The 13,297-nt window shown below is 46.8% G+C and overlaps 1 protein-coding gene across 4 annotated transcripts in view; it reads right to left on the bottom strand.

The window, feature by feature from the left end:
* Positions 1 to 13,297, bottom strand: part of TAOK2 (TAO kinase 2) — an 867,950-nt gene that overhangs the window by 214,498 nt on the left and 640,155 nt on the right. The gene's annotated exons all lie outside the window — the stretch shown is intronic.

The following is a 13,297-nucleotide window of genomic DNA, read 5'->3' as shown; positions in this document are numbered from 1 at the left end:
GGGGCCGATTGGCTGATGTAAAAAAAAATTGTGTGGCCCACTAGGCCACCGGGTATTTTATTTGGGATTTTGGGGAGTGGCCCCTTGGGCAAGGGTCGCTCCCATTTATGGGGTGATTCTTGTGGCTGTTTCTGCCCCCTTTGGGGGCAGACCGTTCTATATGTGTTCAGGCCCATCTGCCCACAAGGGGGGCAGAAGCCACTAGACACCAGTTTTTTTTTTTTTTTTTAAATGTCGTTGGTTACCTGCCCCTTGGGTCCTTTATGGGGGTGATGATTGTGGCTATTTCTGCCCTCTGATCGGCCATATGTTTTTAGGCCCATCTGTCCCCTAGGGGGGCAGAAGCCACTGGACACCAGGGTTTCCTTTAAATGTTAGTGTTGGGGAGTTGTCTCTTGGGCAAGGGTTGCTCCCCTTTTATGGGGGTGAATATCTTGGCTGTTTCTGCCCCCCTTGGGGAAAGATCAGCCTTATACTCTTAGGCCCACGTACCCCTTAGCTTGGCTGGTGGATTGTGTGTTGACTGGTGCATTAATGGCATATGTGATTGTACTGTTTTATTTCTCCTTTTTATTCTAATGCATAGCTTTTGATTGTTGTTTGCGGTTTCTGCAGTGGTTGTTCTGCAGTTTTGCGTAGTTGCATTTATTTGGTAAGAAAAACATTTTTGTTGTGTTTTCTCCAAATGAGTATTAATGTCATGTATGAATGAATTTTTTGTAAGTGGTGTCATAATGACAGCATATTTAGTTAGTGTTTTGAGCATGAAATACTTTGCAATGTGTTTTGCGTTGTTTTATGTGTAATTTTCTTTTCTTTTTTAGCAGGATATAGTTGATCCTTACTGTGTCTGTGCAGAGTAGGTGGTGGCGAGTCTAGCTGCTTCTGGCAAGTGAGTGATATAGTTTTGGAGTATATAGGTATTTGTGATACACTTTTTTTATTACTTATTTTACAAAGTGTTTATTGTTGTTGACTTGTTTGACAAGTTACCATTATTAATAAGGATTATGGCTAGCCGTTGAATTAATGCTCAGCAGGCGGTTGGTATGCTTTTTGAATCTACCTCTGAGCAGGATTATGAGACTGACAGTGCGTCTGAGGGAGAGGAGAGAGTGCCAGATTCTGGCAGTGAGTTTTCTATACACAAGAAATCATCTGATTATGAAGCTACTCTCAGTGCGGCTGAAGCTACGCTCAGTCCAGAGTGAAGTGCCTGTTTTAGAGGAGGACACTGATGTGTCAATGGTGCAGCAAGAGACATCGGGATTGCAGCCGGGCTGCAAGGCTTCCTACTGGAAGTGCTGGACTCAGCGTTGATCCAAACATGGTAAAGCCGGTGTTGCCTGCCTTTTTTTTCTTCTTTTTTTCTTAATTTTTTGGTTGATACTTCAATTTAAACTAGGATGAGAAAGGTACAGCATGTCCCTTACATGGTGATACAGTACGAGAGAAAAAAGTATATCACAAGTACAGTACAAACGGGTAAAAATTTAGCATATTCCAGGTCTATTTTACAACATCTAGGCTTTGATAGGGTGCATAGTTATGATCCAATATATGCCCCGATACGATATAGAACAGCAGATATCTACTAGCTACACGGTGATATAACAGTGCTCAGTGTCTCCACATCTTGTGTGCCGCCCGCAATATTGTGTTGGGGTTGTGTTGTGGTGTCAGTCACCTCCCTCTTCATTAATACGTAGCTTTGGAACGGTTGCCAGATGTCTAATGGTCTAGCAGCTGGTGGTTGCAGTTGAGCATATTTATCACTGGTAGTATTACAGAATGTCCTGCTCCTTAACCAGTCCTGCAGCGTGGGGGTCCGTTCACTACCCCAGTTAATGGCAATTTCTCACTTAGCAATAAGGAGTGCAATAGCAAAAAAATATCGCTTAGATTTAGGGAGGCTGTATATATACCCAAGTAATGCCATGGAAGGGGTGGAAACGACCTCGATCTCAACCATATAAGATATTTCCAAAAAGACTGCCTGCCAATAGCTCTCAATTATGGTGCATGTCCATGCGACATGCGCAAAGTCGGCATCTGGGGAACCACATCTCAAACATACACTGGGACCAGAAGGATCTATACTATGCATTTTACTAGGTGTCACATATGCCCTCCACAAGAATTTAAAATGCAACAACTTGTGCCGATGGTTAGGAGAAACTCAACGTATTTGAGTGCAGCACTGGCCCCACTGCGCATCCATGATTGGGTGTCCAAGGTCATGCTCCCCCGCTGCTCTGAAACCCGCATCCTGACCATGAAGCATAGAGATCAGTGCTTTATACATTCTCGCTGTGAGATGACAGCCATCCCCATCTTTAATAACCCCTGTCAATATTGTAAAGTCTGGTAGTTCAAGGGAGTAGTAGGGCATATTCGCTCAGTGGCCTCTGTATTCTAAGCAGCACGAAATGATCCATCACCGTAGCATCACGGAAATGAGGATCTTTCGTGCACGAGAAAAAGTGACCCTTAGGAAAGAGATGGCCAAATGTCACTAAGTGGAACTTGGCCATGGTACGCTTCAATAAACCTTCCTGTAATATAGGGATCCAGCCATTACCTGCTTGCGGCAATGCAGGAGAGTACATCATATGGTAACCAGTCAATGTTTTCAGCTTATGCCATGCCCAGCTAGTGGTGAATAATGTTTGAATATTGTGCGGGTCTCGCGGAATCCTAGCCTGCAGTAGGGAGTTAAGAGGCGCCGAGAGCGCCAAGTCTGCCTCTGGTCTGTGGTACGGGATCCTGACATCAATATGGTATTAGTGACGGGCAAAACTAGCCTGCGCCACCAGATAATAAACCCAGAAGTTCGGGACCCCAAAACCACCTTTCTCATATGGGAGCATTAGCTTGTCCCAGCTGATACGAGGTTGCCTACCCTCCCATACCAGTCTTATCAGCAGTGTAGGAAGTTCTGAAAAGAAACTATTATATAGAGGAATAGGAATGTATTGAAAAAGATACAGGAATTGTGGAAGGACCACCATCTTTATTATGGCTGTTCTTCCAGCCATCGATAAGGGTAGAGAGAGCCAGCGTTCTATATTACGCCCTAATCTTTCCATAACCGGGCCATAATTCAACTGTAGAATGCGATCCTTCTCCCTATGAAGATGAACCCCAAGGTATTTCACCGACTCATCACACCAGGTCAATGGGTACTCCATTGATCTATCGCATGGTACTACTGTTAGAGGAAAGACTTCCGAATTTTCCCAGTTGATATGCAATCCTCCTGACAGGGCTCCGAACCTAGTAACTTCGTGAAGCAGCGGTGTCAGGTTATCATTTAGGTGCCTTACATATACAATTATATCGTCTGCATAGAGTGAAAGAGTAGGGGTCCAGTGTTAAATTGCAGCGCATGACGACTGTGGTTGTCCTGTAGATGCCGCACCAACGGGTCGAGGACAATCACGAACAAAGGGGATAGTGGGCACCCCTGTCGCGTACCCCAAGTAAGCCTGAACTCCTTGGTCAGTGTTCCATTGAGGCGGATGCGGGCAGCGTGTATAGTAATTTACCACCGCAAAGAAACATTCCGACACTCCAAGTCGTCCGAATGTAGCATACAAAAAAAGCCACTCCAACAAGTCGAAGGCCTTTTCCGCATCAAGCAGTATGGCGACTGCTGGGACCGTAGGTGCTATTCGATGCCGTGTGGCAAACAATGTGCACAGATTGAGTGTTGGTGGATTTGTGGGGAATAAAATCTGACTGTGCTGGGGAGATCAGTTTTTCAACAATAAGTGCAAGCTGAGTCGCCAGTACTTTGGCCAGTAACTTACTGTCAAAGTTTAGAAGTGACAACGGCCGGTACGAGCTACAATACCGCTTATACTTCCCAGGTTTTGGCAGCAATGTTATAATTGCCTCCCTGAGAGTTGGCGGGAGCATCTTCGCCTCCACTGCCTCTCGATACATGTCAATAAGATAGGAAACGATTATAGCTGTATATTTCTTGTAGAAGTACCCCGTGAATACATCAAGCCCGGGTACCTTTGAGCCATCCAGGGTATCAATGGGCTCACTAATTTCGTTCTCCAAGAAGGGCTCAGCAAGGAACTCCTGATGCGCCTTCTCCATCCACACCAGTGCCATCTCGTCCAGATATCCACCACAGTCCACACAGGACCCGGAGACCTGAGACTTATACAATGTAGTATAGTAGGTAAGCACCTCCCAAAGGATACCCAAATTACCAGTTCTAAAGGTCCCCTCCTTATCTACCAATTCCGATATGTATGTTGGTCTGCGAGACTGTTACATTTTTCTAGCTAATGTTCTACTCGGCCGCTCGCCCTCCCCGCACCGTCTGGCAATTGCATATTTTCCGAGATAGTGAGCTTCTCGCTCTGCTGCCTCCCGCAATTCAGACAAAAGCGTTGCACGTCGCTGCAAGTCATGGGGACTAGCCTGGGTTGCCTCAATACGATCTAGTTCCGTGAGCTGCCCTTCTATCTTTGCTAGCGTTCATCCTAGATCTTTAAGTACCCCAGCGCTTTTGGATATACATACACCCCTTATGTAAGGCCTCCCATAGTGCAGCCTTGAACTTCACTGATCCCTCATTTATGGAAAAGTATTCTGTGACCGCCTCTCCTAGTTCGACTGCAAAGACAGTGTGCCATGTTGGGGAATCTCCATGGGCGCTCTACCCCCCCCAGCCCTTGGGACATTCAGTTTGACCATAACAGGAGCATGGTCAGACAGCGTCCACAGGAAAGGACTAACCGTCTATCCACAGCGCCACCCCTTCTGAAATACACCAATAATCCAGGCATGTCCATGTGTCATGGGGTGCAGAGTAATGAATGTAACCATCACGGTCCACACAATGAAATCTCCCGGCACTGACTAGGTCAAACCTGCCCATGGTATCTAATAAGGAGCCTCTTGCCCTGGGCTTAGTGTCTGTCGTGCGTGCTGTGCTGTCTCGTAACGGGTCCAGCAATGAATTAAAGTCCACTCCCAAATATATATGGTCTGCTCCCAAACGTTCCAAGGCTGAGTGAACAGTGTCAAAGAAGAAGGGGCATCAACATTTGGTGCATATATATATATTAGCAAACAACATAGAATGTTCAAGCATACAGCCCTTAACCAACAGGAAACGTCCACCAGGATCCTGGTATACCTCCAGCTCCCGAAATGGTACCCTCTTATGCATCAATATTGCAACTCCATGGGCGTACGAGCTATAGCCAGTGAAATACCTACGAGAACCCCAGTTTGATGCCTAAGATGTCTTAACAGCCGATTCCAAATGTGTTTCTTGTATAAAAGCAATGTCTACCTGGTGGCACTGCAAATAGTTTGTCAACTGCTTACATTTACGGGCATTATTCAGACCCTAACATTCCAGGACATTATTGTAACATTGGCTTCTGCCTGCACCCTATTAGCCATATCCTATAGCTTGTCTTTTCAGCCTGACACGACCCAATTGCTTATATCTATACTGTAATTGCACATTGTAAGTAAACCATTCTATATATTTCTGCACAAGCACGCCACACCCCCCTCACACCACCCATCCCCCTTACGCAACGTCAGGGGGAGAACCCATCCCCATGCAAAAATGGATGAAAACAAAAACAAACAAAATGGTAGAATAGAACGATTACGAGATTGCATCAAATAAAACAGGTACATCCTCACTCGGGGGTGGCAACGCCACGTCGCTTCCCCAACTCCTTGGCATACTAGTGCCTGATTATGTAAGTAAGATTCGACCCAGGTGGCAATCCAACGTAGCTAAACTAGAAACAAAAGGGGAAACCCAGACAGCCCCATGTGTACTCCCACATTCACCAATACAGTGATGGGCGGAAACAAAGATTGGAGTCAATTAGCTGCCAGAAAAGTGATCAGCACTGGCACCAGAGTCCGGTATAATCTGCGACTGCTATGGAGAAGGTGATCCGCGCCGTTAGTCAGCCTTGGAGTACTTTTGTCAAAATTCCTGAGCATCATGGGGGGGCGTCAAAAATTTGGCATCAGCCATCCACTTCGACTTTTAACATGGCAGGGAATAAAATTACATACCAAAGACCCAGTTTCCAGAGGTGTGCTTTCACCTCTGCGTACTTGCGGCACCCTTCCTGCACCATCACAGTAAAGTCTGGGTACAAGGAGATGGATGAACCTTGCCAGCTCAGTTGCCCGTTTTCCCGTGCCATACGTAAAGCAGTGTACCTCTCCGTGAAGTTGAGGAGACGGGCAAGGATTGATCTTGGCGGGCAGCCCGGGTTCGGACGCGGGCCCAAGGTACAATGCGCCCATTCCATCACAAACATGGTGGTGAAGGATTCGCTGCCAAAGAGGTTCGTAAGGAGCGTTTCCACGAACCGGTCCAGCCCCCATTGTTGGTGGACGCAGGCACCCCCACTATACGGATGTTGTTGCGCCACCCTCTCGCCTCCAAATCTTTGTTTTTAACAGCCACTGCCTTAAGGAGCTTCTCCATTCTTATCAACTTTTTCGTTGTCTGAGCGGCACCATCTTCCAAATCAGAAATCCTGCCCTCAGCCATGTTTAAGCGCCCATCATGCTGATCAGGTTTGGCACCCATGGACTTCAACCTCTTGTCTAGGGCATCAAAGCGAGTGCCCAATGCCCTGAAGCCTGCCCGAAGCTCCAACAGCATGGTATCTGGGCCGGCTGCCTCCGTCGTGACGTTCCGCTTTCCGCCATGTCGACCCGCTGTGCAGACGTGCTGGTTCCAGGCGCTTTAAAGGACAGGGTAGTCTGTTTAGGTTCATTGCGACCCATGCCACCATACACCACTTCCTGGTGATCTGCCACGTATTGCTGATTCGATTTCAGGGGCACTCAATGACGCTAACACAGGCAGTCCAATGTCACAGGACAAACATTCCATGTGAGGGCTTGTGCCTGACAACCTCCATTTTGCGCACTGTAGTGTCTCTCACCGAACTCCCAGCGTGGCTATCCTGCCGTTTCTGCAGCTAAAGATCCGTGCTAACGACCAGCTCACCACACACCCCTGATGCCGAGGTGCCAGTCCGCAGTCTGACTGAGGATCATCCTTCATTCTGGGACATCTATATCACATAGTTGTTCCGTGTGCCCGCTGCCATTACATCAGACTAGAGAAGGGGGGGGGGCCACGGCACCGGCACAGCCAAGGGTGTGGATGCGGGTAGGGTGTACCTCGCGAGGCCCGCTGCTCGCGGCCCAATGGCTGGCCCAAAGGCTCACCCGTGGCCCCTGTTGCCACAGGGTTTCCTGGGAACGTCCGCGGGACCGCCGGAATGGGTCGTTAAGCCTGCCATCTGCCGTGTGCCCCCGCCACAGGCACTTACCCCGTCAATGCCCTGCATTCCGGTCTCTGCACCGCTTCCAACGGCTGCAATGCATCATAGGCCGGTCCGGCTCACTCAAGTGTAGGCCGCGCCACACCCGCTTCAATTTGCTCTGCGCGGATCCGCACCGCACCCATAATTTGGAACAGTCTCCGTGGCGGCTGCACCTCCGCCCCTCCCTACAGCATAGCGCTGCTAGGCGGGACCACCAACGCCACCTGGGAGAATATTTTCAAGAGGGCCGCGGCAGAGCTTCAAGCCTGCGCGACCATCACGGTCGGCGGCTTGGCCACACCCCGGTATTGCCTGCCTTTAGTGGTGATGCAGGGTGTAGAGTGGATTGTGAAAATGTTTTGCCTGTACAGTTTTTTCAGATGTTTATGAAAGATGTATTTTTGTCTGAGATTGTTGATCAGACTAATCTGTATGCTGAACAGTTTTTGAGGGACAACAGGGCCAGACTTAGGCCCAGCTCTGGAGCTACTGGGTGGACTCTCTCAAATCTGGTTGAGATGAAGAAGTTTTTGGCTTTGACTTTGATGGGCTTGATAAGGAAGCCGTCCCTGGCTTCATATTGGTCAAACAGTCCCATGATGGAAACTGCCATATTTCCTGCAATTACCAGTCGTAATCTGTATTTACTTTTGCTTCAGATGCTGCATTCTGTTGATAATGCTTTGGCATTGCCACAAGATCACCCTTATGACAGTCTTTTTAAGATTCTGCCTGTTCTTGATCACTTTGTAGATTGATTTTCAGAGATCTATACTCCAGGGAAAGAAATAGCTGTTGATGAGTCTTTGGTCCTGTTCAAGGGCAGTTTGGTGTTTAGGCAGTACATTTCTAGCAAAAGGGCATTTTATGGAATTAAGATGTATATGTTGTCTGAGATTAGGGCAGGATATGTCTAATTTCCGGGTGTTCATTGGTAGGGATTCCACTATTGACCCCCCCTGGTTGTCTGTCCACTTTTGGAGTTTCAAAGAAAATTGTGTGGGAACTTGCTAGAGGACTGTTTAACAAAGTTCACCATTTGTACCTTGATAACTTCTGCACTGCTGTGCAATTGTTTAAGGAATTGTTCTAAGTGGACACTTTTGCTTGTGGCACAATCGTCTCTAACCGTAAAGGTTACCCAAAAGAGCTTGTTTGAAAAAAGCTGCAGAGGGGACAGTGCAGTGCCTTGCGTAGTGAGAAACTGCTAGCCGTGAAATTTGTGGCTAGGAGGGATGAGTACATGCGGACTACCATCCATGACAGTACTTCACCTGTGACTGTTTGGGGTCAGGTTGCTGAAGTGCGCAAACCTGTGTGCATTGTAGACTACAATAAGCACATGGGTTGTGTCGATAGAGTAGATCAGATGTTGGAACCTTACACTGCTGTTCGCAAGGCTTACATTTGGTATAAGAAGTTGGCCATCCATCTCTTCAATTTAGCAAGTTTTAATTCTTTTGTTATGTCAAGGAGTGTTCTCCTGCGTCAAAGATGACTTTTGTTCAGTTTCAGGAGTCTGTGATAGGCATCCTTGTTGTAGTGGAACAGGCAAGTTTTCCTAGCGGTGGAGGATGTGGCTAGATTGAAAGATCACCACTTTTACTGATTTAATTCCTCACACGCCCAAAAAACCCATTCCCTGTATGAGATATAGAGTCTGTTTGCGAAGAGGTAAGCGGAAGAAGAGTTGTATGCACTGTGCAGATTGTCCTTCTAATCCTGGGCTGTGGGCGCCAACATGTTTCAGATTGTATCACACTCAAAAGAGTTTTTGGGAGCAACTGAGAGTCTAATAGTGCACTGCCTGGTCTATATGGTTTTATATAGTTGTTGCTCAGTTTCATGGTTGGCATTAAAATGATGTCTTTAGTTACTGCTGTTGTGTTTGTAGTTCTAGTTTTCTATCTAGTTCCAATTGGTTTGTGTTTTCTTTCTTGTAAAAAAAAAAAAAAGAAATGTGATGACTGTGTGCGTGGACTGCAGTGTGGCTGGGCTGGTACTTGGCTGGCAGTATGCGTGGCCTGGCGGTGTGGTGTTTGGCTGATGGTTTGCGTGGGCTGGCAGTGAGTGAGTACTAACTTGCTGCTGTTCATTACACACACTGCTAGTCAAACGCCACTGCATATACTATGTCAACCGACAGGCGGTGTGATTGCTGTGTCAGTCATGTGGGCATATGAAAGCGATGGGCCCTTGAATGGCACCGTCTGTGAATGTTGTAATGTGCTGGGCCCGCAGCTGGCTGTGTGAATGGTCTTGTGTGTCACGTATGAAAGGTGTGTGAAAGGCCTTTAAAGAGGTTGGTGCCTTGTCATGGCTTTACAGGCTCATCAGCTGTGAGTCATTGGTTCAGGTTTTTAACCTTTTAGATGGCCACAAGAGGCCTTCGTTTCCCAAAAGTTGTGAATTGAAGGTGAAAATATTTGTTGTTTTCACAGTCTCGTCCCCAAAAAATTATCACATTTTCCAAATTTCACAGGCAGTTTTGTAAAATTCGCTGCTTTTTTACAAAACTTCAGATTTCACGATTTGTTTTGAAAATCGTGAAATCCCGGAGGGTCTGTTTAAATGGCAAAGTCGGGCTAGCAGTTTAAATTGCTTTTATAGCCTATAGATGGTAGGCTGGGAGTATTGTTTATTTGTGTCACACCCAGGGTGCACAACCAGTGCTGCAATCCCTGGCAGGGACTCCAACTTACATGCCCAGAGTATCATTTACTAGGGAATTAGAAGTACCATAGCAAACGTTTAAGTGTAAAGGCACAGGCATGGAGGTCTGGTTAGGAGGCCTCAGTGCACTCAGTGTAAAAAAAACAGCATCATCAGTCCAAAAACTTGGGGGTGACTCTGCATATACTGTACCAAGTTAAGGAATAGTGTACACAGAGTCCAGTGGATCCCCAAAGGTAGGCAGAGGTAAAAGTAGAGAATACCTTACTCTCCATTTGTGGCAGTGTGGGCGATGAGTAAGGCTTTGTCAGAGGGTAGCGTTAAGCATTTATTGTACACACTCAGGCAAGTAATGATGTCACACACTCAAAGACGGAACTCAGACCAATTTTGTTTGCATAAAAATATTTAGTTGTATTTATTTTCTATAACCAAGCCAGGCCTGTGACAGGTGAGTATAATAATGCTTTGCAACAAAAATGCAGTAAAATACAGTTTGAATGCAGTTGATTGCAATTGGATAGGTTACAGGTAAGTCATTTGTTTATAAAAAAGTTTGAATTACTTTTGAGTTACATTTCAGATTACTTTTTTTTTTCAAAGATATTTTTATTAAGGGTTTGCAACAGACATCTGAGATAATATCAGTGCCGTATCCCACGCAGGGGAGCCAAATAGTGCAGTAACAGACTAAAGGCCGCAAAAAGTACCATGACCAGTAGAAATCAAGCTCCATCCGAATGGAATGCTCCAGATCAAAGGTACAGCGTCAAAACATTAAGAAGCTTGAGAGGAGACTTCTCTAATTCAAATCGAGAGGCAGCGTTCATCCTTGATTGTCCCCTACTCTTTATAACAGCTCATATTATCGATAACATGGCATACATGACCCAGAATAAGCAGTAGGCCTTTAACATTGTACCTCAGATGTACAAAAAAAAGAAAAAATGAAGAAACCATAAAGAAAAAAGAATCAAAACACCCCTCCCTTAAACCCACCCCCTTCCTCCCCGTGGTGGTGGCAACAATCATACAGTGAAAAGATCACCCGAAATTGGAATCGTGATCAAAATTGAAAGAGGTGAAGCGTTCTTATGGAGGCGGGACAGACAGTGGAGGGAAGACCTCGGGAAAGGAAGGCGACCAAGCGACCCCATTTAAACTCAAAGTTCTTGTAGTTATCCCTAAAAATGTCAGACATACGCTCCAAACTAAGCAGTTTCCAAAGGCGGGAGTGCCAAAGGGAAATAGCTGATGCCTCCTTTCCCTTCCAAGCGGCGGCCAAGGTAATCTTAGCTTCTCCAAGACATAGCCACATGATCCTTTTGTCAGCTCGGGTCTGATGTTCCAGGGATGGATCCTGAAACCCCAGAAGTGTATGTGCCATGGTAGAGGGGATGGGATATCCCACCATATCTCTTATATGCGCCATAATTTCCTCCCATAAGGGGCGGATGGACGGGCAATCCCACCATATGTGCTGAAAATCTCCTAGCAGCCCGCAGCCCCTCCAGCACCTATCAGAAGAGGCGGGAAAGATTCAACGTAACTTGGTGGGATGTAGATACCAATCCATCATGGTTTTTAAGTGTGCTTCCCTAAGTTCCGTGGATTGATTAAAACGCGTAATATCAGATCACAAATGCGTCCACTCCTCTTCAGAAATGGGGCGCTATAACATGTCTTCCCTCATGGGCATATATCGTGAGAGTGGGGTCAGGGCTGTTTTAAGCAGGAAATTATATAAAAAAGTAATGACCCTTTCATAGAGGAGGTCTTAGTGAGGAAGGCTTCAAACTTTGTAAGGGGTCGAGTGGCTGCGTCTCGCACAGGTGGCGTCAAGGCCCAGTGCATCAACTGAGCATAGTGGTATCGTTCCGTGGGTCCTACCTCATAATCCCTTTTACAATTGTCAAAGGTAAGAGGATCGAAACCATGGACTAAGTGCGTCAGCGCTAAGCAACCACACTTCCTCCAAGCATCAAAGAGTCCCTCATGCAGTGCCGGAGAGAAAGCGGGGTTAAAATGGATCGGCGTAAAGGGGGAGGGAAACAAGGTCAATCTATCGTCATGTGAAACAGAGTCCCAGACCCTGAGGGTGGTGCGCGTGGGCGTGTTGATGTATGTGTTTTTAGGCCTGTCACGTCTAGGGCGCCAGATCAAATCCCAGATTGTCCTACCAGTCACGCTACGGTCCATGTGCAGCCAATGCTTCTCTGATTCTTGTTTAGACCACTTAACTAAGACCCTTAATTGTGCAGCTTTATAATAGAGTTGGATATCAGGGAGCCCAACTCCCCCCATCCCTGCGGGAGCAACGCAGTAAAGAGTAAGAGAAGCGAGCACATCTCCCCTGCCAGATAAAGCGTAAGATGCGTGCAAGGATGGGAGGGAAATTGGCAGCATAAAGACCCTCAAGTGTGGGCGTTAGTTGAACCCCCAAATATTGGATGGAGGATGCAGCCCAGGATAGAATATTGGATGGAGGATGCAGCCCAGGATAGAGGAGTAAGGGCCTGGAGTTCAAGAACTTCTGCAGCTGTAAGGGTGGGGTTAAGAATATATGATTTATTGACATTTTAAACCCAGACACCCCCTCACACCGCGTAAGCTCCGAATGCAGGTTAGGTAATGAAGTGGCGAGCTTGGAGAGAGACAGAAGGACATCATCCGCAAATAGCGAAATTTTGTGGGACTCTCCCGTGAAGGGCAGCCCATACTTCCGGGATTAGACCGGATCGCCAGTGCCAAAGGTTCTATGCTAAGGGCAAAAAGTAATGGTGAAAGGGGAGACGATGGGATCCCATTAACTAATACTTTAGAACGGGGGTGTAGTTAATTAGCTCTAATCATGGTAATGAATTTCGGCGAAAATCCAATTGCTGTGTGGGTGTGGAAAAGGTACAGCCAGTCAACCCTGTCAAAGGCCGTTTCTGCATCCAACCCCATGAGGACCGCGGGATGTGACGCCTATTGGCCTTTAGTATTAAGTGTATGATACGACGGGTATTATTGTGCGTTTGACGACCTTTGATAAAACCCGACTGGTCCGGATGTATGAGATTGGGCCGAATATCATTCAGGCGTTTGGCTACGATTGAGGAGTAAAGTTTGGCGTCTAGGTATAAGAGGGCAATCGGCCTATAAGATGAACAGTGCTTGGGATCTTTTCCCGGTTTGGGTATCACCGAAATCACGGCCTCGGCAATGGAGCCGGTGGTGATACCATTTTCCGCCATGGTGTTAAAAAGGCGAACAAGATGAGAAGTAATATCCGA

Source organism: Triturus cristatus, chromosome 7, assembly GCF_964204655.1.
Source record: "Triturus cristatus chromosome 7, aTriCri1.1, whole genome shotgun sequence".
Lineage (NCBI taxonomy): Eukaryota > Metazoa > Chordata > Amphibia > Caudata > Salamandridae > Triturus > Triturus cristatus.
The sequence above is the reverse complement of the archived record's forward strand: the minus strand, read 5'-3'. Positions and strand labels throughout refer to the sequence as shown.